This window comes from Macaca nemestrina, chromosome 12 (assembly GCF_043159975.1).
Source record: "Macaca nemestrina isolate mMacNem1 chromosome 12, mMacNem.hap1, whole genome shotgun sequence".
NCBI lineage: Eukaryota > Metazoa > Chordata > Mammalia > Primates > Cercopithecidae > Macaca > Macaca nemestrina.
This window is the reverse complement of record NC_092136.1, coordinates 131,639,312-131,665,070: the sequence shown is the minus strand read 5'-3', so window position 1 is coordinate 131,665,070 and position 25,759 is coordinate 131,639,312. Positions and strand designations below refer to the sequence as shown.

The 25,759-nt window shown below is 45.3% G+C and overlaps 1 protein-coding gene and 1 long non-coding RNA gene across 16 annotated transcripts in view; both read right to left on the bottom strand.

Moving 5' to 3' along the window:
• The window catches only part of LOC105476177 (neurotrimin), a 1,408,523-nt gene that overhangs the window by 87,625 nt on the left and 1,295,139 nt on the right, over positions 1-25,759 (bottom strand). The window lies entirely within an intron of this gene.
• LOC105476176 (uncharacterized) lies at positions 202-25,442 on the bottom strand. 3 transcript variants are annotated; one of them, XR_011611283.1, is made up of 3 exons: positions 14,630-25,442; positions 13,714-13,816; positions 202-6,266 (listed from the first exon to the last, which is right to left on the bottom strand). It is a non-coding gene; the product is annotated as an uncharacterized lncRNA (long non-coding RNA). The 3 variants fall into 3 exon arrangements; XR_011611282.1 differs by lacking the exon at positions 202-6,266 and adding an exon at positions 7,864-9,943; XR_011611284.1 differs by lacking the exon at positions 202-6,266 and adding an exon at positions 12,563-12,575.

The window sequence follows — 25,759 nt, the reverse complement described above, 5'->3', positions numbered from 1 at the left end:
CCTGCTCGGATCCCTCCGCGGCCCACCCCCCCCCCCCCCCCCCGCTCGGATCCCTCCGTGGCCCCCCCCCCCCACGCTCGGATCCCTCCGCGGCCCACCCCCCCCCCCCGCGCGGATCCCTCCGCGGCCCACCCCCCCCCCCCCCCCGCTCGGATCCCTCCACGGCCCACCCCCTGCTCGGATCCCTCCGCGGCCCACCTCCTGCTCGAAGAGCCTGGCCACACTTCCTTTTGATGATGTTTTCCTTCTGAATCCTCAGCACAGCTTGAGTCTGAATCAAACAATTTTGCACTTATATATTTTTTTCATATTCATGTATTCACCCAATAAACACTTATTGGAGAGAAGAGACATCTATTAAAGAGAAGGGAAGCAAAAGTGTCTAAGTTCTATAGCGTGTATATATATATATATACACACACACATACATATATTTCCTCACTGATTGATTGCTTATAACCTGCCTCTGATGAAGTTAGGGTCCCCATTTTTGAGATGTAAAAACAGAGGCCTAAGCCGGTTATGCGATTCATCAGGAGCCTCAAAACAACTAAATGGCAACACTGGGCTTAAAACCCAAATTTGTATAATTCCAATGCCCAGGCCCTGAGTATGTGTTCAAGGATGGACGTTCTAGGGTCTGTGACAGCCTTCCTGTCTCTTCTGTGAGCTGGACACACACGGAGACGGTAAACCACAGGGCGACCAGTGATGAGCCTGAGGTGTGTACGTGTCAAGTTTATGGGGAGCCCAGAACGGGGGCTGCACTTTGGGGGTGAAAACTGGTGCCCAGGGAGGTTTCCCAAGGAGGCAGCCTGTCTGCTGCCTCTGGAAGGCTGTGAGGGTGGGCACCAGGTTTGGGGAGGGGAGGAGGATGGAGTGGTTTTCTCAGCAGAGGGAACAGTATCTGCAAAGCTTAAATGTCTGGAGTCCACCCTGGGAAGATGCAGGACAGTGGTGAGCAAGGGCGGGGAATGAGTCTGGGGCTAGAGAGGGTGGCCGGGCTCTTGCCTGCTGTAGGCATCATGCTGGATGCTAAGCTTTGTTCTCAAGGCATCCGCTCACAATGAAGGTGAGTCGGTATGTGGCTGGCATGTGAAAGGACGGCCGACGTAGGAAACAGACAATGCCTTCCTGGGCTATAACTACATGTGTTTAGGTTGTCACTTGGTAAATTATTCTTCTTCTACCACTTTAATACCTCAGCCCAGCTCATTTTTCAGCTTCTTCCTCTCAACTCACTCCTCCCAGCAGGTGTGCGTTTCAGAAACACAAAATTATTTGAATATTATCCAAAGCAAAACAATTGGAAACCAGAGAGGGAGTCAACTATCAATAATTGGAGGAGGGGGAGAGTGCACATGGCTCCAGATCAGAATAAAGGGGTTTTGTTCTGCCTCCTCTGGGAGTTCAGCTCTGCGACCTCGGCAGAATCGCTTAATCTGTGGCTGTGCGGTGCTCCTCACCTATAAAGGAGGAAAATCACCATTGCTGTTTCATTGGGCTGTTGGGAGCTCTAACTGTAAATAGCCAAGAGATGTAGAACGAACTGTTTGACTTTCACTGTGCGATTGTGTCGATGGAGACACACACACGTGCACAGGCAGTCACACCCTCCCGGGCCACCGGGCAGGCTTGGAGGAGTCCCGCCTGTGTGGGAGGAGTCCCGCCGGTGTGGGAGGAGTCCCGCCGGTGTGGGAGGAGTCTCGCCTGTGTGGGAGGAGTCCCGCCTGTGTGGGAGGAGTCCCGCCTGTGTGGGAGGAGTCCCGCCGGTGTGGGAGGAGTCTCGCCTGTGTGGGAGGAGTCCCGCCTGTGTGGGAGGAGTCCCGCCGGTGTGGGAGGAGTCTCGCCTGTGTGGGAGGAGTCCCGCCTGTGTGGGAGGAGTCCCGCCTGTGTGGGAGGTGTGCAAAGGCCCCTTTGCCTGAATCAGCATGTTAGCTCTGGGAAGGCAAAGTGGGTGTCTTCCTGGGATTCTCCTGCAGCGCACAGACAGTTCCACTCACCGTTGCTAAGGAGGTTGTGGGCCCAAGGCAAGGAGACTCCTCTTTCTCTGCTCAGTCTTCCTATTTGCTTCTCATGCTCCTTTAGCCTAGGGCAGCTCGCTCATCAATCCCCCATAGGACAGGGGCACGTGGCCCCTACGGAGAAAAGATCCTGACGCAGCAGCTGGGATGAGTAGAGAAGATCAGAATCCTGCAGGCTTTCTACCCCTACTGGCGTTGGCTCCCCTAGTCTCTCTGCACACTCTGGAAACAACCGAGGAGTTTCAACCCTGAAACTGGCACAATGCTGCAACTCCTTGGGAGGACGAGACGGGCGGATCACGAGGTCAGGAGATCGAGACCATCCTGGCGAACACAGTGAAACCCCGTCTCTATTAAAAAAAAATACAAAAAAACTAGCCGGGCGTGGTGGCGGGCGCCTGTAGTCCTGGCTGCGGGAGGCTGAGGCAGGAGAATGGCGTAAACCCGGGAGGTAGAGCTTGCAGTGAGCCGAGATCCGGCCACTGCACTCCAGCCTGGGCGACAGAGTGAGACTCCGTCTCAAAAAAAAAAAAAAAAAAAGAAAAAAAAGAAAGAGAAGAGGAAGGGTTTGGAGGGAGGAGCCAGCTGGCATGGCTGAGCACAGGTAGTGGCATGAGAGGAAGGGAGACTAAGTCAGTGCTGGGAGAAAAATAACATCTACTGCAGGACAGCCGGCAGTGGGAAACATCTGTTCTTGGGACAGAGTCCCCATGATACTCTGCCCCGCACCAGCGCTGCAGGCCATCCGACAGAAAGGTTCTCTAATTGCTGTCACTCCCAGCCTTTCCCTGCACCTCCTCCACCGTGCTCTCTCCTCAGAGCTTTATTGATGTGTCTAAAAAGGCACTGTGCATAAAATGCTCTGCTTGCTCTTTCTAATATTATGCCTGACAGCCAGCCTCCCCGCTGCACGCTCCCCTCAGGCCTGCCCTCTCCTCTGCAATCCCCTCCCTCCTCACCTCTGCCCTGGCATTACCTGGCCCTCCACTTCTCTACTCTGCACTTGAACTTCCTGTGCCTTTTCACCTTCTGTCTGATTGCTTTTTATTGGCCCCGAGGTGCAGAGTCTCCGTTATTTCTGACCTCTTCCCGGCCTGGACAGTAGGTTCCTTCTCTTCCACCAAAGCTCCAGGAGGCGGCCACAAGAAAACAGACTTGACACCATGCAGCTTCCCTGTCGAAGTTCCACCCATGCCCCAGCAAACCTCTGTCCTCTGCCAGGCCTGGGAGGGGCCGGGGAACCTCTCTGCCTAATCCAGCAGCCATTGCTTCAGTGCGCTTAATATTCACGACAGATAGAACATTTCACGGCGAATTGGACGCACATTCAACTGGAAATGAAAATTTTATGACTGTTCTCACTCGGAGCCGCAGATTACACCAGCTGAGAAAACACGGGCGCAAACGTACAACCTGTGAACTGTAAAGTATATTAATAATGAAACCACAGCCTGGGAAATGAAGGCTTTATTCTGTTTATATTCTGCTCCATTAATAGAAGGCACTTCAGCTAGCTCCGCCCCATTAGCCAGCAATCTGTGCAGTGAGCCTGTGGGCTGGGGGAACTGGGGGCTCCCTCTCGACCCACCACACTGGCTGCAGAACACCCAGAGGTCACAGGCTTTCTCTCAGTGACAGGCATAGGGCTTGTGCACCTGCGTTGTGAATAGCTCCTGTGTACACAGAAGCTAGTGTAGTTTTGATCAGAAGACATTTGTGTCCCTATTGGAATAGCAAGGTTGAAAAGAGAAGGTTCTCACCCGATCCAGAAACAAGAGGGTCAATGATAGCCTAGAGCCAGAGAAAGTGTAAGTTAGTGTACAGTAGTTCTTCAAGTGGGGTACTGAATCACCACCCAAGAATCACCTGGGGTACACATTTAAAATGAAGATTGGTAGACCCAATCCCAGAATTGATGAATCAGTCTGTTGTATTATTAAACTAAGTTTGAGAAGCGCTGTCCCAACTTTATCAAACTCCAGAAGCAATAAGCTCACCTTTCCTCGCAGCTGTCTTTAATATTCCAAGAGCAGTAAGAACCTATAGGCAGAGACAGTGGCTACATTCTTCCAGTCCGGGTTGCATTACCTGAGACCTGGTCCCAGGATGAACACGCATATGCGGCCACAGCCAGGGCTAGAGCCTGGGGATGGGTGACTGAGGGACTGGCCACACCTGCCTTCTACATTGAGCACTGATCAGCGGCTGCCTTAGGGCCACTGGCTGCAGGTGTGGCAGGAAGCCCCGAGCTCAGCATGGCAGAGGGCCCGTCTCTCCCTGTCAGCCCCAGCCTGGAATGATTTACAGATCTGCAGTGTAATTAGTGACAACTGGAAAGAATTCAAGAACCTGATGAGCCCATCATGAGAGCCCGTGAGACAGGATGGCAGATGGCAGAGACAAAAATGAACCTGGGGACCCTTTAGTGAAGGAGGGTCTAAACCCTGGCAGCCTCCACTCCTGCCTCTGCTCTGGGCCTGTGAGCGCGCGGAGCCATGCTGCAGGGCTGGGGGTTCTGTGGGCCAATATGCCAGCTGCATAGCCCTCTTGCAGACTCCTGGGCAAGAGTCTCCCCTTCCAGGACCCTCCGGGCTTCCTGGCTCCACCAGTGGCCCAGGATTGGTCCAAAAGTTGGGCAGATGGTCAGTCTTGGGAAGTGGTAAAAACACACTGTCATAAGGTGCTTGGGTACATCGGAAGGTCACCTCACTCCATTTTCAGCAAAGGAAACAAACACCACCTCTCATTTCCTGGCCCCCTTCTCCAGTCGTGGGCTAAGGATGAGGGAAACTCTCTACTTCTCTGTTCCCCTTCAATGTCCGCTGTGTCCCGGGGCTCTGAGCGTGTGGAAGGACACGTCTGCTGCGGAGGGATTCTGTACTCCCAGGCCAGCCCCGCACAGAATTATTCACAGCAAGAGTACGAACGGCTCCACTGGCATACGTGGCACTGTCGATGCCCCTACATACCTCTAATAATGCCAAAGAGCCTATATATGTTTGATAAATATTTTTTGACTGACATATTCAAAAATTCGTTGAGTCACATGGAGTCTGCACCCTTGCTATTTATGAACCTAAATCCTCTGAGACAAATCAAAGTTTACTGACTTCTTACCAAGCTCTCCCAGACTTTGCTTCAAAACATGACCAAACATTCGGGCAGCGATTTGTTAGTAAGAGCTGTTCATCTGCATATGAAGAGCCAGAAACATTGAGAAGGGACGCGGTATGTCCTCCCTAAATGAGAAGCTGTTAGACCTGGATGTTGAGTACTCACCCTTACATCTTAAGCTAAGAACTCTGCAGTGTCTTCTTAAAATTGAGGGGCAAAAATGGGTTTTTCTTGAAACTCAGTCCCTGTGTCTCAAGTCCTATTGCTGGGAAACATCCCTACGTGTTTTCAAATACAGCTGTGCTGCTCTCCTCCCTGCCACACCAGTGCAAAATGCCACGGTTTATGCAAAGCACATCATGGAAGCTAAAATGAGCCGGAGCTCGATTTCTGTAGCTGAAACAACCTGATGTTGACAGAATGGGGACGCATTTCCAAGCTCAAAATTTTATAATAATACCTCGAGGGAGTCATTGGCAAAGTTTGGCCAAAGTCTAATTAGTTTGCACAGCTCTTAGAGGCTGATAAAAGGTTTTAATTTGTGGAGCGATCTCATGAATCTCAGACACTTTGTGGCTGCTCTTGCTTTACTTTCAAACAGGGTGGCTGCTCAGGCCATGTGAAAGCCACGCAAACCCAGCCCAGGCTGCGCAGGCCTGAGGGCACCTGAGGGAAGGGAAAGGGAAGTGGAATTTCTTTGCCCTTTTGATAACCAGGATAGAAGAAAAACCAGCGAGACGCTCAAATGACACCTCTTCTTTTCTTTGCTATTCTTTCTTTCTCCCACTTGCACCCTGTCCCCACGCACCACTTTTTTTTAACTAGTCAAGACCCCCCTTTTTCCCTCTAAATGTAACATTTTTTCTTCACAAATTGAGAAGCTTGGAGAATTTACTCAGCTTGATCCTCTATTTCCAGGGAAGCCAAAAGGAAATCCTCAGTCATTTTCTTGTATGTACTTTAATTGTTAAGATGGGGATCCTCTGGAGAGCAGATAAATAAAGATGATAATGCAAATCAAGACAACTTGACTTCCAGAGGGTTACCCAGGATGGGGAAGGCTCCACTAGTTGATCTGAGGCTAAGGACTGAGAGATCTACTCAAGGCTCTTGAATTCTTCCGATTAGCTGAGAGACAAACAAACATGAGGAAAATAACCAAAGGAGATGGTATCAAACGACCACAATCTATTGTGCCATTGCAAAGTACAATTGAGCAAAGGCTAGGATTCCATCTGATAGCATAATATGGGTTTTACTCACAGTAATTTGCCTCAGAGGCAGAGAAAACACAGCACACACATACTGCGACCATCACAACAAAGGCTAGTTTACATTTTCCTCCCAAATGCTGCTTCTTAACAGAGAATTCTAGTGTGTATGGGCAATTGGGCTTGATGAATGGACTAGAAATCAGGGAGCAGGACTGGAGGGTGCATCCAAGTGCACTTGTGGATATGAGGCTTGTATACAAACATGCAAAATAATTGTGCACTTTCATTATAGCTTTTAACTAAGTTTTACATCTATATCACAGATATTTTTAGTATTAGGAGTAGGGAACAATTCATTATCAGCTTCATGTTACAGAGACACATGCAAGAGGTCATGGCAAGAGGTGAACATGCCTGGACAGAGCCAGTTACCAAAAGGATGCTGTTTGTGTTTATGACTTAGAATTACTCTGATTGTACGTCCCTGCTCAACAGTGAAAATATCCCATTAGTTGATTTGGCTCATGTAACTAGACATCACTGAATTGTATTGCTAAGAGGGCATGAGGACTAAATAATATTAAATTTAATTGTATAGCATTGTGTCCAACACATGGTAACTATTCAGTAAAAATGGTTAAATTGATCTCAGAGCACCAATCACATGATTATCAACCAAATAAAATAGCCGTTATATGCCAAAAGGGAAAAACACTATATATAAATGTATTATATATGAAATACATATATTAAAGTTTACATAAAGCAAATTTCTTAATTTATCTAATACAGGATGAGCATCTCTTAAGTGAAATGCTTTGGACCAGTAGAGTTTCAGATTTTGGATTTTTTGAAATTTTGGAATATCTGTGTATACATAATGGGATATCTTGGGGATGGTCCCAAGTCTAAACATAAAATTCACTTACCTTTCATATATACTTTATACACATAGCCTAAAGGTAATTTTAGACAGTATTTTAAATAATTTTTTGTGTGAAACAAAGTTTTGGCTGCATTTTGACTGTGACCTGTTACATGAAGTCAGGTGTGGAATTTTCCATTTGTGATACCATGTCAGTGCTTAAAAAGTTTTGGATTTTGGAAAATTTCTGATTTGGGATTTTCTAATCAGGGAGGTTCAACTGTAGAAACACTTGGGATTTCCCCAGCCGCAATATTTCTGTAACTGTTTCAATTCACAACTTGGTTATGCCAAAACGCATTTTACTGATGACATATCTCATCGTGTTTAGAATGTTTTCTCTATCTAATTTCACCCCCTAATCTCTCAAGTTCTTTTGAACACATTTCTTTCAGTTAAGTCTTCCATTTTTGGGTGCTTGAAAAAGCCAGTGGCAAAGTGTCTTCAACAGGATGTTATTCTTCTGGCAAATGTGTAGTCTCCAGCGAACAGCTGCTCTCTAGAGCTAAGAGAGCTAAGCTGAGGGCTCCACTCATGTTTGCAACAGGACAGTCTCTCACTGGAATATGTGAAAACATTCCTGAGATGGAAGAGTCAAGTTAGTAATGCCCAGTTTTAAAACTGGAGACCCTACTAAAATTGGAGAAAGAACTGGAGTTGTAGTTGTATTGGAGACTCACTCAAGAAAACTGTTAGAATCACCATTTCAAAATTAGACCCTGTTTATATTCTTAGCTTTCTGCTAGATCCCACTCCTTCTTTTATCTATGATTCAATGAAAAGAATTAGAGATTATTTCTTTAAAAAAAAAACTGCTTATAGAGTTGAGGAAAGAAGAGAAGGACTAAAATGCGCCACCAAATGGTATCACAAAGGTTATTTATATTTGTCTCTCCTGATAAATTATGAAATCCCCAAAGACAGAAACCACGTCTCATTTGTATTTACTTTTCTAATTTTTACTGTTTTTTCCAGCTTTACCAGAACCTAATAGATGCTAAGCAAATGTTTGTGGATGGATGGATGGATGGACGGACGGATGGATGGATGGAGGAATGAATGGATAATGGATGGATGGATGGATGGATGGTTGGATGGATGGATGAATGGATGAATGGATGGATGGATGAATGGATGGATGGATGGATGGATGATGGATGGATGGATGGATGGATGGTTGGATGATGGATGGATGGATGGATGGATGGATGAATAGATGGACAAATGAACTAGGAGAGGCATAATGCTCCCAAACCAGATAAATGTAATCTAAACACTAGTGGAACAGTTTTGTAGACAATATGAAAATAAATTAATGATATCCCTTTTCTTTAATTATGATAACATTTGAAAAGAATTACTATTGTTATGCTACTCTTATAGAGGATGAAACACACCACACATCCAGACATGCACACACACCCCTTACACTTCATATGTATGGCTGGAGATAAAAAATATTCATTATAAGTTTTCAAGATGGGTACAATAAAAAGTTTTGGGAGGGAAGATGTGCAGTAAAAGACATCCCCAATTTATACCATCAGTCAAGTTCTGCTATTCTTGAGATTACATATTAAATCACAAAGACTTTTTTTCTGTCTCTCTCAGTAAAAAGCAGTGATGGTGGTGCTTGGGAAGATGAACACAGGGTAAACTGAAAGAGACTTTGAGAAACATAACAGCCCCACCTTAGTTTTTAAAGAAGAAACTCTGGAATTTTCTAATAAACAATTTTTAAAATTTCAACCACAATCACCTGGGCTAGGTTTATGGGATGATTGCTTAAGTTTTACATTCATTTAGGCTGTGCAGAGAGAAAGTTTTCAACATCAGGAAAACAAATAATTTTGGGAAACTCACCAGTGGCATAGCAGAAAATATATTTATTTCTCTTTACAGAAAAACATTGGATTGGATTCCAAGAGTCCAAAGTTCAAGCCCTTTTGATTCTTTCTCAATTGGTAATATAAAAGTAATTTCTTAGGACAATTTAGGACTACAATGTTCTCTGCCCTAAAAATCTGAAGGCACCAACCTACAGCAGTGTCTCTGCTGTCTATTGTATCTGGGATATCCTTTCTGAGAAGTTTTTGTGCTTCATTCACCGCAGGACCTATATAGAAGTTGTCAGCATTTGATGGAACAAAAGGAATTCATTTCTGTTTGCCCACCTCAAAAATGGTAACTATGCTGCTGTTTTATTAGACTGCATGGAGCATGATCTTGAACAAGGCAGTGCAGACATTTCTTAGAGAAACAAGGCTCCTTTGGCTGTGGACCTGCAACATCAGCATCCCCTGGGAGCCACTTAGAGATGAAGACTTTTCAGCCCTATCCCAGACCTGCTGAATTAGAATCTGCACTTTAACAAAGTCCTCAGGTGACTTTATGCAGCTTACGGCAAGAATGTAAGTGACAAGGGAGGCTTTATGCAGAAACTCCTTTCATCTGCCCCTCTGTTTCTTGGTGTGTCTCCAGCTGCATTTCACCTAAGGCAATGAGCTCCGGGAGTCCACACGCAGGCTCCTTGAGCTCAGCAAATGGCCGGAGCTCTGGGAGGCTGCCCTGCCTCTCATCCTGAAAGACAATCTCATGCCAAAAGACAATCTCATTGTCTTGTTCTGTCTTCTGTCTTCTGTCTGTTGTGGGTTGATGTGGTCATTCTGAAGATGCCAAATAGAAGAGAAAAGCCAAATGTGGTCAGAAAATGGATTCTGTGGATTCATAACTCCTGAGCTTAGAAAGGGGAGGAATGTGGATTATTTTCAGCCATCATATCACCTTTGCATCTTCCCAGGCATTTGGGACCAGCAGAACAGAGGATGCATGCCCTCTGCCTGCTTCCTCCTGCTGCCTCCCTTGGTCCTGAACTCCACAGTCCTCCCTCCTCTTAAGCACACATCTCTGGGCCGGGCGCTCACCTTTAACCTTTCCTCTCCTCTCCCCTCAGCTCCAGCCTCTTCTCAAAGGATGTCTCCCATCCTCGCCGATTAAGGGCACATCAAAAAGTGGCAGATTTCCAGGTTAAGAGTGATTTAGTGGAGTGCACTGCAGCCAAATTAATGCTGGCTGTAATGTAGTTTACCTCATTAAACAATGCACACCAAGATCCTGTCTGCTGTAAAACAATTGGTCTCTGAAGCCCAGTATTCATCTTCCAGGGTTGCTGGGAGATAATAAATGGGTAATATTCCGGTGATAATGGTAATGGAGTCACGGCTCAGAGCTAATATTATGGCAAAGTAGTAATTATTTCAACAGTAAACAAGGGGATGGTTGGGCTGCCGACAGAATTCAAGCCTGTTGAAAGGGTTCAGCGAATTTCCTCACAGGCGAGGCCTGGGACTGGCTGAGATGGGAGGATGAAACTCCAAATCTCTCTGCGTGCCCAGATTTCCTCTGGCTATAGAGAGACGAAGACGTCCAAGCTTCTACTTGTCCTGTTTCTGATTTATAGGGAAGGGCAGTTGGCTTGAGGCCTCTGCCTGTGGGTTCCAGAGAGAGGGAGTAGCACTGGGACCCACCCCACCTCCGTCTCCACACTGTAGTCCTCAGCCTGAGATGCTGAGACTAAATGCAGCTTTGTCAGGGAGTGAGAATGTCCACCAATGGGCTGAAAAAGTAGACCTCTTCACAGGACGGGCTTCTTTAACTTTCCGCCATTTTGATGGGGCCAGTGGCCCAAAGGCAGAGAGAGTAAAGAGCTAATTATCAAGACAAAATTTCAGGGCTCTGTGATTCTGGAGCTACCTGAATCTGACAGAAACTTTGGGATCACCGTGACATACTGAGATCTGAAACAAAAACCTTGAGGTCAGATCGCAAACTGAGGGCACTGGAAAGGCCCTCATGTAGCCAAGACCGAAGTCCACCTTGTCTTGACCGAAGGAAGGAAGTGCAGAGGGACAGGGAAGCTGAGGTGTGGAGCAAAAGACAATAGTACATCTAAGTGAGCGACTGGCATTTCTTCCGATTGGGAGGTGACAATGTGCTAGCACCCCTCACTCTCAGTGCCTCCTTGGCCTCCCGCCTCGGCTTCCACTCTGGCAGTGCTTGAGGAGCCCTTTGGCCCGCCACGGCACGGTGGGAGCCCCTCTCTGGGCTGGCTGAGGCTGGAGCTTCCTCCCTCTGCCTGCGGGGAGGTGTGGAGGGAGAGGCGCGGGCGGAACCGGGACTGCACTCTCAGGCCAGTGTGAGTTCTGGTGAGTGCGGGTGCATGCTTGGTGGGCCCGCACATGGAGCGGCCAGCCGGCACCTCCGGCCCAGGGCAGTGAGGGGCTTAGCACCCAGGTCAGCAGCTGTGGAGGTTGCCCCAAGTCCCCCAGCAGTGCCAGCCTGCGGGGGCCACACTCAAGTTCTGGCCCGGCCTTAGCTGCCTCCCCGCGGGGCAGGGCTCGGGACCTGCAGCCCACCATGTCTGAGCTCCTCCCCCTGCAGTGGGCTCCTGTGAGACCTGAGCCTCCCGGAGGGGCACGGACCCCCACTCCGTGGTACCTGGTCCCATGGACAGCCCAAGGGCTGAGGAGCGCAGGCGCAGCTCGGGACTAGGCGGCAGCTCCATCTCCTGCCCTGGTGAAGCCAGCTGGGCTCCTGAACTGGATGGGGACTTGGAGAACTTTTATATCTAGCCGGAGAAGGATCGTATGTGCACCAATCAGCACTCTGTATCTAGCTAACCTAGTGAAGACTTGGAGGACTAGCACTCTGTGACTCTGTGTCTAGCTCAAGAATTGTAAATGCACCAATCGGCACTCTGTGTCTAGCTCAGGGTTTGTAAATACACCAATCAGCACTCTGTGTCTAGCTCAGGGTTTGTGAATACACCAATTAGTACTCTGTATCTAGCTAACCTAGTGGAGACTTGGAGGACTAGCACTCTGTGACTCTGCTTCTAGCTCAAGGATTGTAAGTGCACCAATCAGCACTCTGTCAAAATGGATCAATCAGCTCTCTGTAAAGTGGACCAATCAACTCTCTGTAAAATGGACCAATCAGCAGGATGTGGGTGGGGCCAGATAAGAGAATAAAAGCAGGCTGCCCGAGCCAGTGGAGACAACTCGCTGTGGTCACCTTCCACATTTTGGGAGCTTTATTCTTTCGCTTTTTGTAATAAATCTTGCGCTGTTCACTCTTTGGGTCCATGCTGCTGTTATGAGCTGTAACACTCACCGAGAAGGTCTGCAGCTTCACTTCTGAAGCCAGTGAGACCACGAACCCATCGGGAAGAACAAACAACTCCAGACGCGCTGCCTTTAAGAGCTGTAACACTCCCCAGGAAGGTCTGCAGCTTCACTCCTGAGAGTGAGACCACGAACCCGCCAGAAGGAAGAAGCTCCAGACACATCTGAACGTCTGAAGGAACAAACTCAGAACACACCATCTTTAAGAACTGTAACACTCACCGCGAGGGTCCGCGGCTTCATTCTTGAAGTCAGTGAGACCAAGAACTCGCCAATTTCGGACACAGGATGATGGACCCATGCTCTGGACGTTTACTGCTGAGGAGCAAACAGCTCCAAAACAGGGGCTTTCACCAACAATGGCCATCTTAGTTTTCTACTCATGAATCTGGAGTGGAATGAGCTCAACCAGCAGATCACATCAGGGCCTTCCATGAGGTTGCAGGCCAGATCATGGGGGACTGGGGTCCTCTAAGGTTGCTGTACTTCCAGACTCTTGACAGCTGGGCCTGGGGATCTGGGTCCCTGGTCTCCCCTCTCTTGAAGGTCTCACTATGTGGTGTCCCCAGGAAAAACCAGCAGAAGCTCTGTGGCCTTCTGTAACCTGGCCTTGGACATCACACGGCCTTGCTTCCACCTTACTCCTTCCTTCTTTCGGAGGGAGTCAGTAAGGGCAGCCATTCTCCAGGCCGGGGGATTAGACTGCCGCGGAGGAGAGTGGCGCAAAGAATTCTCGGACACTTCTGAGCACTAGCACAGCCCTCTTCAGTCTGGCTTGCTCTGTCTTTCTATAGCAGTGCTGTGGTTTCCCTGACTCTGATTTTGATTCAAAACCTTTTCATTGCTCTGTCCATCCCTGTTGATTCAAGTATAGGTAATTCTCTCCCCATCTTCTCATCCTAATAACACTAGTAATCATGGCTGCTGTTGATTACTAGTGCTCCATTATGCCTACAGTGGATGTGGAATAGTTATGCGGTCCCACTTTTAGAGGTATATATTCCTCCCGATTTACAATTGGAGAAGTGGCTGACAAATGTGAAGCAGATGGAAACACAGGTCTGTTTGATTCCAAGTCTATTATCTTTCCCCAGTGCTGTTTCCCTTCTAAGTAAAATTAGTTTCTATAGATACGATACGAACTAATAAAAAATTGCCACAAAAGTTATTACTATATAACTTTGGAAAAATCACCGAACCTCTCTGAGCTTCAAAGTTCTTATCTGTAAAATGAAGATTACAATGATACTTACCTCATTATGAAGATTAAATGTGATCACAGATGTAGAGCACTTTACTCAGGCTTGGTAAAGAATAAATGCTCCAGAAAAGTTGGCTAATGATACTTTTTCATGCCTTTAATGACAACAAAATCATTTTCAAGCATAGGCTTTATTTTGTGAACAGCCATTTGGCTCAAACTATCATGAATTAAGCAAGTTATACAATTTTATTATATGTGTGTGTGTCTGTGTGTGTGCCTGTCAAAAAACTGAGGGCTGACTTTTTAAACCAGATCGAAGACATTTCGATGACATGTATTCCAGAAAGGTTCACAGCAATGGCAGATCACTGACTACTTCCTGAGGGTATACTAAGTAGTTCTGATAATTGTCAAAAACACCATATTGTTCAAATAGACTGCATATGCAGAGGTGATTATTAATCAGTTGAAAATTTTCCCAGGGGGTTCACTTTTAAAAACACTAATAATGGGATACTAAACAGGCCCATATAGAATAGTGTGGAACTATCTTGGAAAATCCACCCTGTCAGATGTCGATGCTTATGGTGGGGTGGTCTCTGAGCCCCATGTGGCTCAGCCTGGATTACCTCAGCTAATTGATAAACGCCCGAGGGACTTTTTGCAGGGCAAATGAGTTAGTGCTACATAGGGAGAGGAAGAAAAAGAAAAGTAGGAAAGAAATAGAATTTCCTTTTGATAGTTTTGTTTCTCCTATTTTAGTGCTACCAAAAGTACTACATTCTAGGCATCTGCTTATTCTGAAATGTGACCACCTTTCAATCCAGTTTACAACACAAGAGGAAGAACATTCTGGAGGCAGGAGATGCGTGATGATTGGACACATACACGCATACACACACACACACACACCCACACCCACACACAGTGAACACTTAAAGCCTGATGGGGGTTTGATAACCCACCTTGCTTCCTATTGATGCATCATTGGAGGCTCCAACATTTCTCATCTCCTTGAGGGGTCGGAAGATGATTCTAATGGTATTTAATGAAGATGAAAGCAGAGATGACTCCCCCTGCATTAGAAAACCCATGTGGGTTGACTTTAGAATCTGGGCTTCATTCCAGAATTCATCCCATTGACAACTAGGGAATGTCATGAATCAGACTGCTGCTACAACAGAGTCTTCAAATCATATGGAGCTCTCTGCATCACAGCAAAGGGAGAACCACATTAATACAGGCAGGCATGTTGCCTGCTGGTTCACCAAAGGCCTGTCCTGATTTAATTAAATATCTGTTTCAGCTAAAACATATCTTACTGGAATCTAACATTGAAAATCTATTTCTAAAGGCTCAGTTTATGACTATAAGATTGTCACAAACACATATTACACATTTTTAAAAGTATCAGAGTTATGCAGAATATAAATGACACATACTTCTAACAGTTAACAATAACTAGTAATTTTTTGATGTAAAAATTGAGGTTCACTTTTGAAGTGACAAGATTTCAGAGTCCATCTAAATAGAAAAGAAATCTCTATGACAGAGTGGTCCCTTTTATTGTTGAAATCATTATTATTATAACATGTAAAGTATTTTTGAAATTATGAAATTGTAATTACAGGATTCTGAGAGGTCCTTAGGAGATACCTAAGGAATTCAAAAGAAATGTAGTAAATTGGGTAGGGCTCATTTGACCATGATCTTCTGGTCAACTTAAGGCATGCCACCTCTGCTTCACAAATAAACTTTTGCTACAGAGATTCCAGACAGAAAACAGGGAGAGAGGGTGAAGAGGCAGGGAGAAGAGTTGGTGATGATAAAATATGGGTTTGAAACCAGCAGAGGTAAGGAGTATGCAATGATACATTTTGGTTTAAGGTGCTGATTGATGCAACTGCGCTCCTCCTGGGAAGATGATGGCCCCCTCTAAGGCAGTAGTAGTGAAGACGGACTCAGATGCTGCCACAGAATGCTGTGTGCTACAGAAACAAACCAACCAGTGCCACTATCCAAAAACAAACTTCCTCATAGGTAGAACCAGAACCAACAGCAGACCAGTGAGCATAACCAAAGATCCAGGGCAAGAATCAGATTTTTGTTAACCCCAGAAAAGAGTGACTCCAAAAAAGCCCAAGTGGGCAGAGTATAGAATTGTTTGCATAATGAAGATGGAGGCAGAGATGACTAGTCAGGGGCGAGGCAAGAAAGTGTCTTGTTGTAGCTGAGGTTGAAAATAAGGTGAGCCATAGCTGTCAAGTGGAGCACAACATCTACAAGACAGGGAGGACCCCTGGAGGGTGGCAGGGGCCACTCTTGGAAGACAGAGAAGTGGGCATCGTTTGGAATGGATATGAGAGCTATCATCATTGCTACTTCACAGAGTGCTGAGAAAAGGCACCAAAAAGGGAGTACGGAATAAAATAAGAATTTTAATAACAGTGTTGAGAACCTTCAGGAGTCCATCTTCATGCAGTGCAGGGATTGGCATACTTCTCTAAAGGACCAGATGATAAATATCTCAGGCTTTGCCAACCTATACCTACAATCTAGTTGCAACTACTCAACTCTGACATCGTAAGACAAAAGCAGCCATAAACAAATGGGCATGGCTGTGTTCTGATAAAACTTTATTTAGAGACAATGACATTTTAATTTCAAATAACTTGCACAAGCCACGAAATATGATTCTTCTATAATTTTTTTCAACCACTTAAAATATAAAATTCATTGTGAGCTCACGAGCTATTCGTAAACCCACCTGCCTTTATCTGCCGATCGCTGGTGTCATGAAATGAGACAATAAGAGTCAACACTGGCTTTGAGATACTTAAATCCTTTGGAAGTCAAATATTCTGGCCCCATTCTTTTTTTATTTTTATTTATTTTTTTAAGACGGAGTCTTGCTTTTTCATCCTGGCTGGAGTACAGTGGCATGGTCTCGGCTCACCACAACCTCTGCCTCCTGGGTTCAAGTGATCCTCCTCCCTCAACCTCCCAAGTAGCTGGAATTACAGGTGTGTACTACTACACCTGGCTAATTTTATTTTGCATTTTTAGCAGAGACAGGGTTTCACCATGTTGGCCAGGCTGGTCTTGAACTACTGACCTCAAGTGATCTGCCCACCTTGGCCTCCCAAAATGCTGGGATTACAGGCGTGAGCCCCTGTGCCAATCTGGCCCCATTCTAAAACTGGCATCAATCTCGTTGTTCCTTTTGCCTGGTGATTTACCTTTTAATTCCTGCACTGCCCAGCTGTGTCCTAACGTTCAACTCTGTTCACTTCCTTGGACTCCATTCCACCGTAGCATTTGTGAAATGGTTAGGTGAACTTTCAGATTAATTGTGCTGTGTAAATAAATGCAAGACTTAGCAAACGATAATGAGAACAAATGATAATTGCTGTTATTATAACAATGGTCATAAACACCGCTTACATTTTTTGCTTTTTGAGTTTGTGTTGCAAAAATGTAAAAACACCTTTATCTTAGAAGATTGCTCTGTGGTGGGTTCACACCTCTCCTCTCTGCCTTTTTTATTTTCTCGGCACTGCCCAAAAGAATATGCATAATTAATACAAAACTTTTAATAAAGGACAATGTGCATAATGTGTTCATGTTTACAAAGCACCTCCGATGTATTGTTGCTAATCTTCATATTCTGATCCTATTTTACAGATGAGGTAACAAAGGTTAAGAGAGGTTAATTGGTTTGTTAAGATTCATCCACTTAGTAATTGGCAGAGCAAAGAGGCAAACCAAGTGTTCTGACCAAAGTGCTCTTCACTTCCTTGTGTTCCCTGCCCTCTCCTCTAGTTGTGCGTGAGCTGGGACATCAGGTTAAAAGCTTTCCTCGCCCAAGTGTAGACCATAGACAAGCCACTTGCAGCAGTGACAGGTGGGCGACACCAGTGCGCCTGGGTCCCAGTTCCTTTCATGAATGCCGGATGATCAGTTGTCAGCTTCTCCACAAACTCTTTGCTTTCTCTCCTCCTTCTCTTTTCCCCTAATGTTTGCCAACGTGGTATATATCATCAGATGGTAAAATAACTTCCAGTCGCCCCTCTGAGCGCTTGGCAAGCACCTCCCTTCCTTTCCTTGCACAGTGGGAGGTTTATAGTCAATATGAATTGTAATTGCTCTGAAGGGCTGACTTCTCAGCACTCTGCAGCTGCAGAGCTCTCCCAAGCAAGACCCGGGTAGAGTGACAACAACGCAACGTGAAGTTTTTAATTCCCTTTTGTGTCTCCCTTGGATCTGGAAAGACACACTGCTGTGAACCTCCTGGCTCTCTTGCTCTGGCTTCCACCCGCTTGGCAGCTACATTGCCTAGGGAGGGCGGCAGACGGGTCTCCTCCCACTGTGCTGTCCATTAGCTAGGCAGAGGGGAGAGCTTTCATTTGAAAAGTGCATGAAAACAGCGTCAGAGCTGATGTTTAAATATCGAATGAGGACAGCAGCATCTTGATATTACCAAGGCCTGTGGACAGCACTGACTCTATTCCCAAGTTACTTTTTTATGGAAGTAGGAATGAAGGAGGCTCTTCACTGGGCAGACTGGTATCCAGCTCATAGCTCATAGCAAAATCCACTTTGTGGAAAGTGGCTAGGAAGTTGCTTACCCAGTGATGACAAAAAACATATCTCAATTCTAAGATTGGATTATCACATTTTGAATAAAGTACCCTTTTAGAATAGAAATAAGAATGTATCCATTTATGTTTTGGTTTATTAAAACCTAGATCATAGTATTACTTTCAATTAAATTTCAGTCACTTTCTGCTCCCTTAATTAAACTTCTGCGTCTATGCAAATTGGAGGCTGCTAATTGTAAATTTATCCTTTTACCTGTAAAAGAAAGGATGTTAAGAAAGCAACAAGCAGTCATTCCCTATCGCTACTAAATGGACGTTAATTACGAGGCTTTGAAATCCACTGGAAACTTAGAAGACATTATGGATTTCACTTGAGGGGACATGGAGACTCAGAAATTGCCAAAAGAAAATGGTAGCCCTTGTACCAACAGGTCATCTAAGAATAGTATAGGCCAAACTCTGCGTTAGAGAAAATTGAGTATTACAGAAAGGTCTTGAAGATGGATGTTTGCATCTTAGCTTGCCACATCCGGCACTTTACTCTGTGCTATAAACAGTATGTTCATCTTTAAGATTAAGATGACACATTGCTGAGGACAGGAATAACTACCAAGTCTAATGCTCACTGTGTATACCACCTGTGATGTCACCACTCTGATGATACTTATTGAGCATTATTATTACTGCTATTATTAGAGACAAGTGTCTCTATCACACAGGCTGGAGTGGCATGGTGAGTTCATAGCTCACCGCATCCTCGACCTCCTGGCCTCAAGTGATCCTTCCGCCTCAGCTGTGACCGCAGGTGCACATCACCACATCCAGCTGATTAAAAAAAATTGTTTTTTGTAGAGATGGGGTCTCACTATGTTGCCTAGGCTGGTCTCGAACTCCTGGACTCAAGTAAGCCTCCTGCCTCAGTCCCCCATTGTGCTGGAATTACAGGCGTGCACCACCACACCCATCCTGAGCGTTTGTTTTATATCAGACCCGGGCATGCACTTCCATGAGTTACCTCACGTAATCCTTACAACAATCTAAGATTCTACATCCTATCACTGTCTTAACTTGACAGAGGAGACAGCGAAGGCTCAGAGAGGGTGGGCAAAGTGCACTGGGAGCAGCTGCTTAGAGAGTGGTGAGCAGAAAGGAAGCCCTGAGGTTCATCGTTATGCCTCTGGTTAAGCTCCAGGCCCAGGTCCTGGAACCCAGTCCAAATGCAGAAAAGACAGCTGCCGATGCCGCCAGACACGTCCAGGAGCTGGGTGCAGGTCCCAGCTCCACCTCTGACTTGACCTCCAGCAAGTTAACTAACATTTCTGTACCTCACTTTCCCTATTTTTTGAATATGGATAATAATAATAATACTGTTATTACCTACTTCACAGTGTTGCTCTAAAGCTAAACATGCTGATATAGGTAAAGTGCTGGCAGATAATTTAAACAATGAGAAGCCTTTGCTGCTACTGTTTATAATCATCTTTATTAGCTTTGCTGTTCCCCACTCAGCATGTCTCCCTCCAATCAATCCCTTTGTACTCGAATGAGAAGATACATTGACTCTCAGGCCTCAGCTTCCTCTCTCTTAAAAGCTGTACTTTCTTACAGCCCAGCTCCTAAGTAACTTATTTGTGTTTAATTGTCATTTATATCAGACACAGAGCTAATTAACCTTCTATTGGGATTCTCCTGTACAGGTTAAATGACTTGCTCAAAGCAGCCCAGATTCTATGACAGCAGTTGCCATGGAAGGAAGGTTGCTGCTCTCTTGCCTATATGGCAACAGATAAAGTAGCTACTGTAACAGTGGAATTTTTAGGCATAGAATAATGAGGGCAAAAGAGGGTGGATGGCTCCTTGAGTGAACATGCCAAGACTTGCCATGTGGTCCTTCTATCCATAGAGGTGACTGCTGCTAACCATTTATCTTAGATGGTTGAACCACTTTCCTCCCCATAGCCAGACTCTGGGCCATAAAACATGATGTGATATGCAGCAGAACAAGACAAAACACTAGCTTCTGAATCTATAGATTGCCATGCATTCAGACCTAGTCCAACACAGTTTAGAAGTCAACTTTCCTTGGGGAATTATGAACTCTCAAAACTTTGATCTTCTTTTCTGTAAAAATACAGTTAATAGTCGTACTAACTGCAGATAGTTGTTTGAATCAAATGAACATACGAAAATCTTTTAAAACTTAAAAATAGTAAAAAATATATATGGATTCTAGCCAAAAAGAAGGTGATATAATTTAGCAACGCCTTCAGTAACTAGACTGATTCATCTTGAATTTTCTTGTTAGTATTGAAACAGAATAGGTAATGAGTTCAGAGTGAAACCTCTGGAACCAGCTTGCCTGATTAAGTCTTGGCCATATTGCATGTTAGGGTGCACCTGTGAGCAAGCGGTCTAAGTGAGTGCTCTGCATCTCAGTTCCCTCATCTGCAAAAGAACAGCAAGAACAACTACATCATAAGGCTATCAAGAAAATGGAGAAGTTCACAAATGGAAAACACTTAGAAGAGTACGTGGAACACAGCCAAACCACCATAAAAATATCAGACACTATGCAGAGGACGAAGAGGAGGTAGGAAGGAGGTGATCACGGTGATGAGGATGATGATCCCTCTTTCAGTTATTCATTTATCACGTGGTTAGAATCTCACCATTTTAGGCAGCTGCTATTTCCTTAATCATAACCACCTTCATTTTCGGGCACAGATGACTCGTGCCTAGCCTAAGAATCCAGGCTTACCGGAAGGTCCTAGGGTTCCTTCCTGCTCTCCACATGACAACAGTGAAGTGGGGCTCCCATCAAGAGGTCCTGATAACCATGACAACATGAGCAGTGCTACTCTACTGAGGATGTCATTGCCATGACAACACCTGAGTGACCCAAACCAAGAGGTCTAGGAAACTGTGGTGATGCAGAGAGAAGACATGTCAGCACATGGAGGAACGTGACTGCTCAGAAGCAGGACAGGGGCTGGTCAGTGTGGGCAGCTAGAAGCAAAACTAAAGACAGCAGAATGATGTGGAGGAAAACACTGTGGTCACTCCACTCCAATTTGCCCCAAATTCTCAAGAGCCATGAGTTTTGGGTAGAAGGCGGGTGCAGAGAGGGATGGAAGCTATTCTCTCCTATTCCACATCTTACACAATGTCCTATCAATCAACTAGCTTTCCCTCTCCAAGAAAGCAGTGCCTCTAGGGCAATGGTGGCAATGAGAATGGGTTTGCTAGACTCTGAAGAAAAGCATTTTGGATGAGTACCCAGGAAGTCACCTGCAAGCCAGGATTAGGTGGGCAAGGTATGGTGGCAGGTACATTTTCCAGGTTGGTGAGCTCTCCCTCATTCCTAACATTATTTAAGCATAAACACTGAAGCTGCCTGCTTCCTCTGCCCCCTTGATTTAGAATTCACAGCACTGAGGCAGCAGGGATGTTCACAGAATTCCCAGGGTATGGACCTACATAGAGTGGAGGTATTTTTCCCAGAGCCCTACAGCCCCAAGAATACGACGTGGGCAGTGTTTGTCCACATTACTGTGGCGTTCGGTTGCCCCTGCACTTCCACTCCCTACAGAGCTTGTCCTGGACAAGGAGGGGACTTCACTTGGACACTCGTGTGTGGGCCAGAGGGGTAGCTTCAAAAGGCTAACTTGATTCCTGCTCTGGCATCTTTTTTGAAAAAAGATACATTAATGCGCCCCTGCTTCAGGTGAGCATCTGGTCATGCAGGGTTAAGTAAAAGCCAGACTTTGAGAACTTCTGCCCTGGTCCTTGGGGAGGGACTGGGGATGAGCAGAAATCATTCTGTGTCCCCTGCCCCTTCTTATAAGCTGGTTCCCACTCCAAGCAATGTTTCCCGTAAGTGCCACAACTATCAATCCCCAGTGGAATCCTCATTAGGGCTGGCAGCAGATAGTCTCACTTCCAGACAAAGCACCTAGTGTCAGCCACAGTCAATTGCTTTAGCAACATAGTGACTTTCGTTCCAAATTCCCAGAGCACCCAAAAGTCACACATAAAAATTTTGAGGTCATTTGGCTGAAGATCAAAATGTATAGATTGCTCAGCAAGCAGAGGCCAATCTTGGCTAACTCTTTCCCCTATTTTATCTGAGGAGGAGGAACAACTGAGAACACTGAGACAAGTAATTACACGGCAATAATAGCCAGTAAAGGATCAAGGGATATTAGGCTGCTGATTGGACTTTAGAGAAAAAAATCCTGAACTCACAGTCTCCTCCAACCACTGACCCTCCATATTCTGCTTCTCTTTGTAGTGAAACTTCTCAGCAAAATTAATTACTATCTCAACTTTTTTAACCCATTCTCCCTCTTTCTAATTAATCTTTTATCTACTGTCTTCATCGGAACCCTTCTTTCCAATGTCTCATGCGTATAAGTGCATTTTGCCAAATCTCAGTCCTCATCTCCCTGGACTTTCAAACAACACTTGTGCTGTAATCACACCTGCTCTTTATGAAACATTCTCCTTGAATTGGTTTTGAGATTTTCTTCTCATCTCCCAATTGTCTTTGCTAGATCATCCTTTTCCTGACACTGAACTATTGGAGTGCCACTGTTCCTGGCCCACAGAGCTGTTGTCTGCCTTCACTCTGCATATGGGATAGCCAGCCTTTGGCTCTAAACACCACCTGTATGGTTAGGATTCCTATATGCATTTTTCTAGTTCCCTGGCATAACCAACTATCTACTCACATTTTCATTTGTACATCTAAAGGACCAAAGTCCTTCCTACCACAAGCCTGCTTTTCTTGGAGTTCTTGATGGCCAAGAACAGTATATTACCAGTACAGTATACACCAGCAGCCCAGGCCACAAATCTTATAGTCAGTCTTAATTCCGAGCTCTTTCTCACAAACTGTATCTAACCAATCAATGAACTTTCTAGCTTAGTTTCAGAATATATTCTAGATTAAACATAGTCTTATCATTGTAAATCTTACTACAGCAGTCCATGACATCATCAATTCTTAATGGATGAAATCAACAGTATTCTAATTGGTATAGCCACTGCTATCTTTATTCCCCCTCCCCTCCATCTTTCTCTTCATGGTTAAAATAATTCTTTAAGGACTAATATCCAGAATCTACAAACAACTTAAACAAATTTACAAGAAAGAAAAACAAACAATCCCATCAAAAAGTGGGCGAAGGATATGAACAGACACTTCTCTAAAGAAGACATTTATGCAGCCAAAAAACATATAAAAAAACCTCATCATCACTGGTTATTAGAGGAATGCAAATCAAAACCACAATGAGATACCATCTCGCGGCAGTTAGAATAGCAATCATAAAAATGTCAGGAAACAACAGATGCTATAGAGGATGTGGAGAATAGGAACGCTTCTACATTGTTAGTGAGAGTGTAAATTAGTTCAACCATTGTGCAAGATAGTGTGACGATTCCTCAGGGATCTAGAACCAGAAATACCGTTTGACCCAGCAATCCCATTTCTAGGTATATTCTCAAAGGATTATAAATCATTCTACTATAAAGACATATGCACACTTCGTTATTGTGAACTGTTCACAATAACAAAGACTTGGAACCAACCCAAATGCCCATCAATGATAGACTGGATAAAGAAAGTGCGGCACCAAACACTGTAGGTTCTCACTCATAAGTGGGAGTTGAACAATGAGAACACATGGACACCGGGAGGGGAACATCACACACCAGGGCCTGTCAGGGGGTGACGGGCTAGGGGAGGGAGAGCATTAGGAGAAATACCTAATGTAGATGACGGGTTGATGGGTGCAGCAAACCACCATGGCACCTGTATACCTATGTAACAAACCTGCACGTTCTGCACATGTATCCCAGAACTTAAAGTATAATAAAAATAAATTTAAATAAAAAAGGTAAAAAAGAAAACATTTATTAAATTATTTTGCTCTCCTGCTTAAAATGTGCTGGTGTATTTTTATTAGAAAAAGTCCCACAACTTTGCACATGGTTTTCATGTTCATGCATGAACTGACTATAGGGGCTCTCGTCACCGCATCCTACATCACTTCCCTGAGCATCACAATTCTTGCTGTTCTTCATACACACCAAATGCATTCCCCACTCATGGCCTCAGATTTGCAGGTACCTCTGCCTGGAACACCCTCTCTTCATACGACCCCTTGCTGTCTCATCTCGCTTGGGTCTCTAGGCTCCGTGTTGAGCCGGCTTTCTCGTAGCACTAAAGTCACTCTCTAATGAAAGCAGCTCCTCCTGGCTTTCTTCACCCATGTCTTTTTTTTTTTTTTCCTCCATGGCACTATCTCTTCCTGGCATGGAGTTGCATATTTATTTATTGAATATTGCCTACACTCCCATACTGCAGCCTGATGAGGCAAAGGCTGAATTCACCATGTAATCTGCAGCACCTAAGTACACACTGTCGTGCTTTAGCTACTCAATAAATATCTGTTGAATAAAAGATGATTCATTCTGCCTATTTATCATATATCTGCTCTATTCTATCATTTCTGTTCAATCTTATAAATCCCTCTTCTCTTAAAAAAATGAGTCTGGAGTTATTATGATCATTTTTGTAGAAAAGAGAGCTAACCCACATGGATCACTAGGCAGAAATAAATCAGACATCAGCTAGTCCATAATACCCTACCTATTGCCACACAGGAGAAAAGCTGGACAGAGAACCCCTAGTTCTCTCAAATAGGCAATAAGAGAGGCCAAACCAGAAACCTGGTAGACCTTCTCAGCCTGTCCTCCACCCTCACTCCCATCCCACATTGGACCAAGCATCAGGTTCTGGCCGTTTGGCCCCCAACATATCTCTAAGCCCCACTCTCTCTTCTCCACTCCCACTATCTCATGACCTCTCCCCTTGACCTTTTACTGTCTTCCTGAAGATTGGTCTTCTTACTCTGGACCACAGGAAGACTTGGCCTATGGACAGCTACCCACTTACTACCACCGCTGTACCTTCGGGGCAGGAAGAAAAGGAGTTTCTGCCCTGCTACAGACACAGGTTGCAGCTGAAATCTGTGAGGTGAGGTTTCACCACCTTCCACTGGGAACACGTGGGATTAACATCAACACAACTCATCTCTGATTACCAGGGTGCGCACAGGCATGTGCATCCCTTCCTGCCCCCCCAACATCATCAGGCTCTCCAGCCTGTTCATTCCCCTAGTAGAAAATAATTCCCCCTTCTGGCCAATCTCTCACTCTCCTCCATCTTCCACACCCATCCACTGGGCTCTCTGGAACACCCACAACATAAGCAAGATGCTCCCTGAGACCATCAGCCTTCAGGCAGAGTGCTCCCTGAACTGCCTTCATGTATTGAAACCCAGCTGTTTCCTGAGGGCAGTGCCTCCTCAGTAGCTTTCTCAAGACATTGCTGAGTTGTTTGTTTTGGCATGCAGAGGTTGGGGCTATGATCCTCCTCGTAGTGGAGGATCCTCCTCAGGTGAAGACCTTTTCTCTTTCACACTTTGA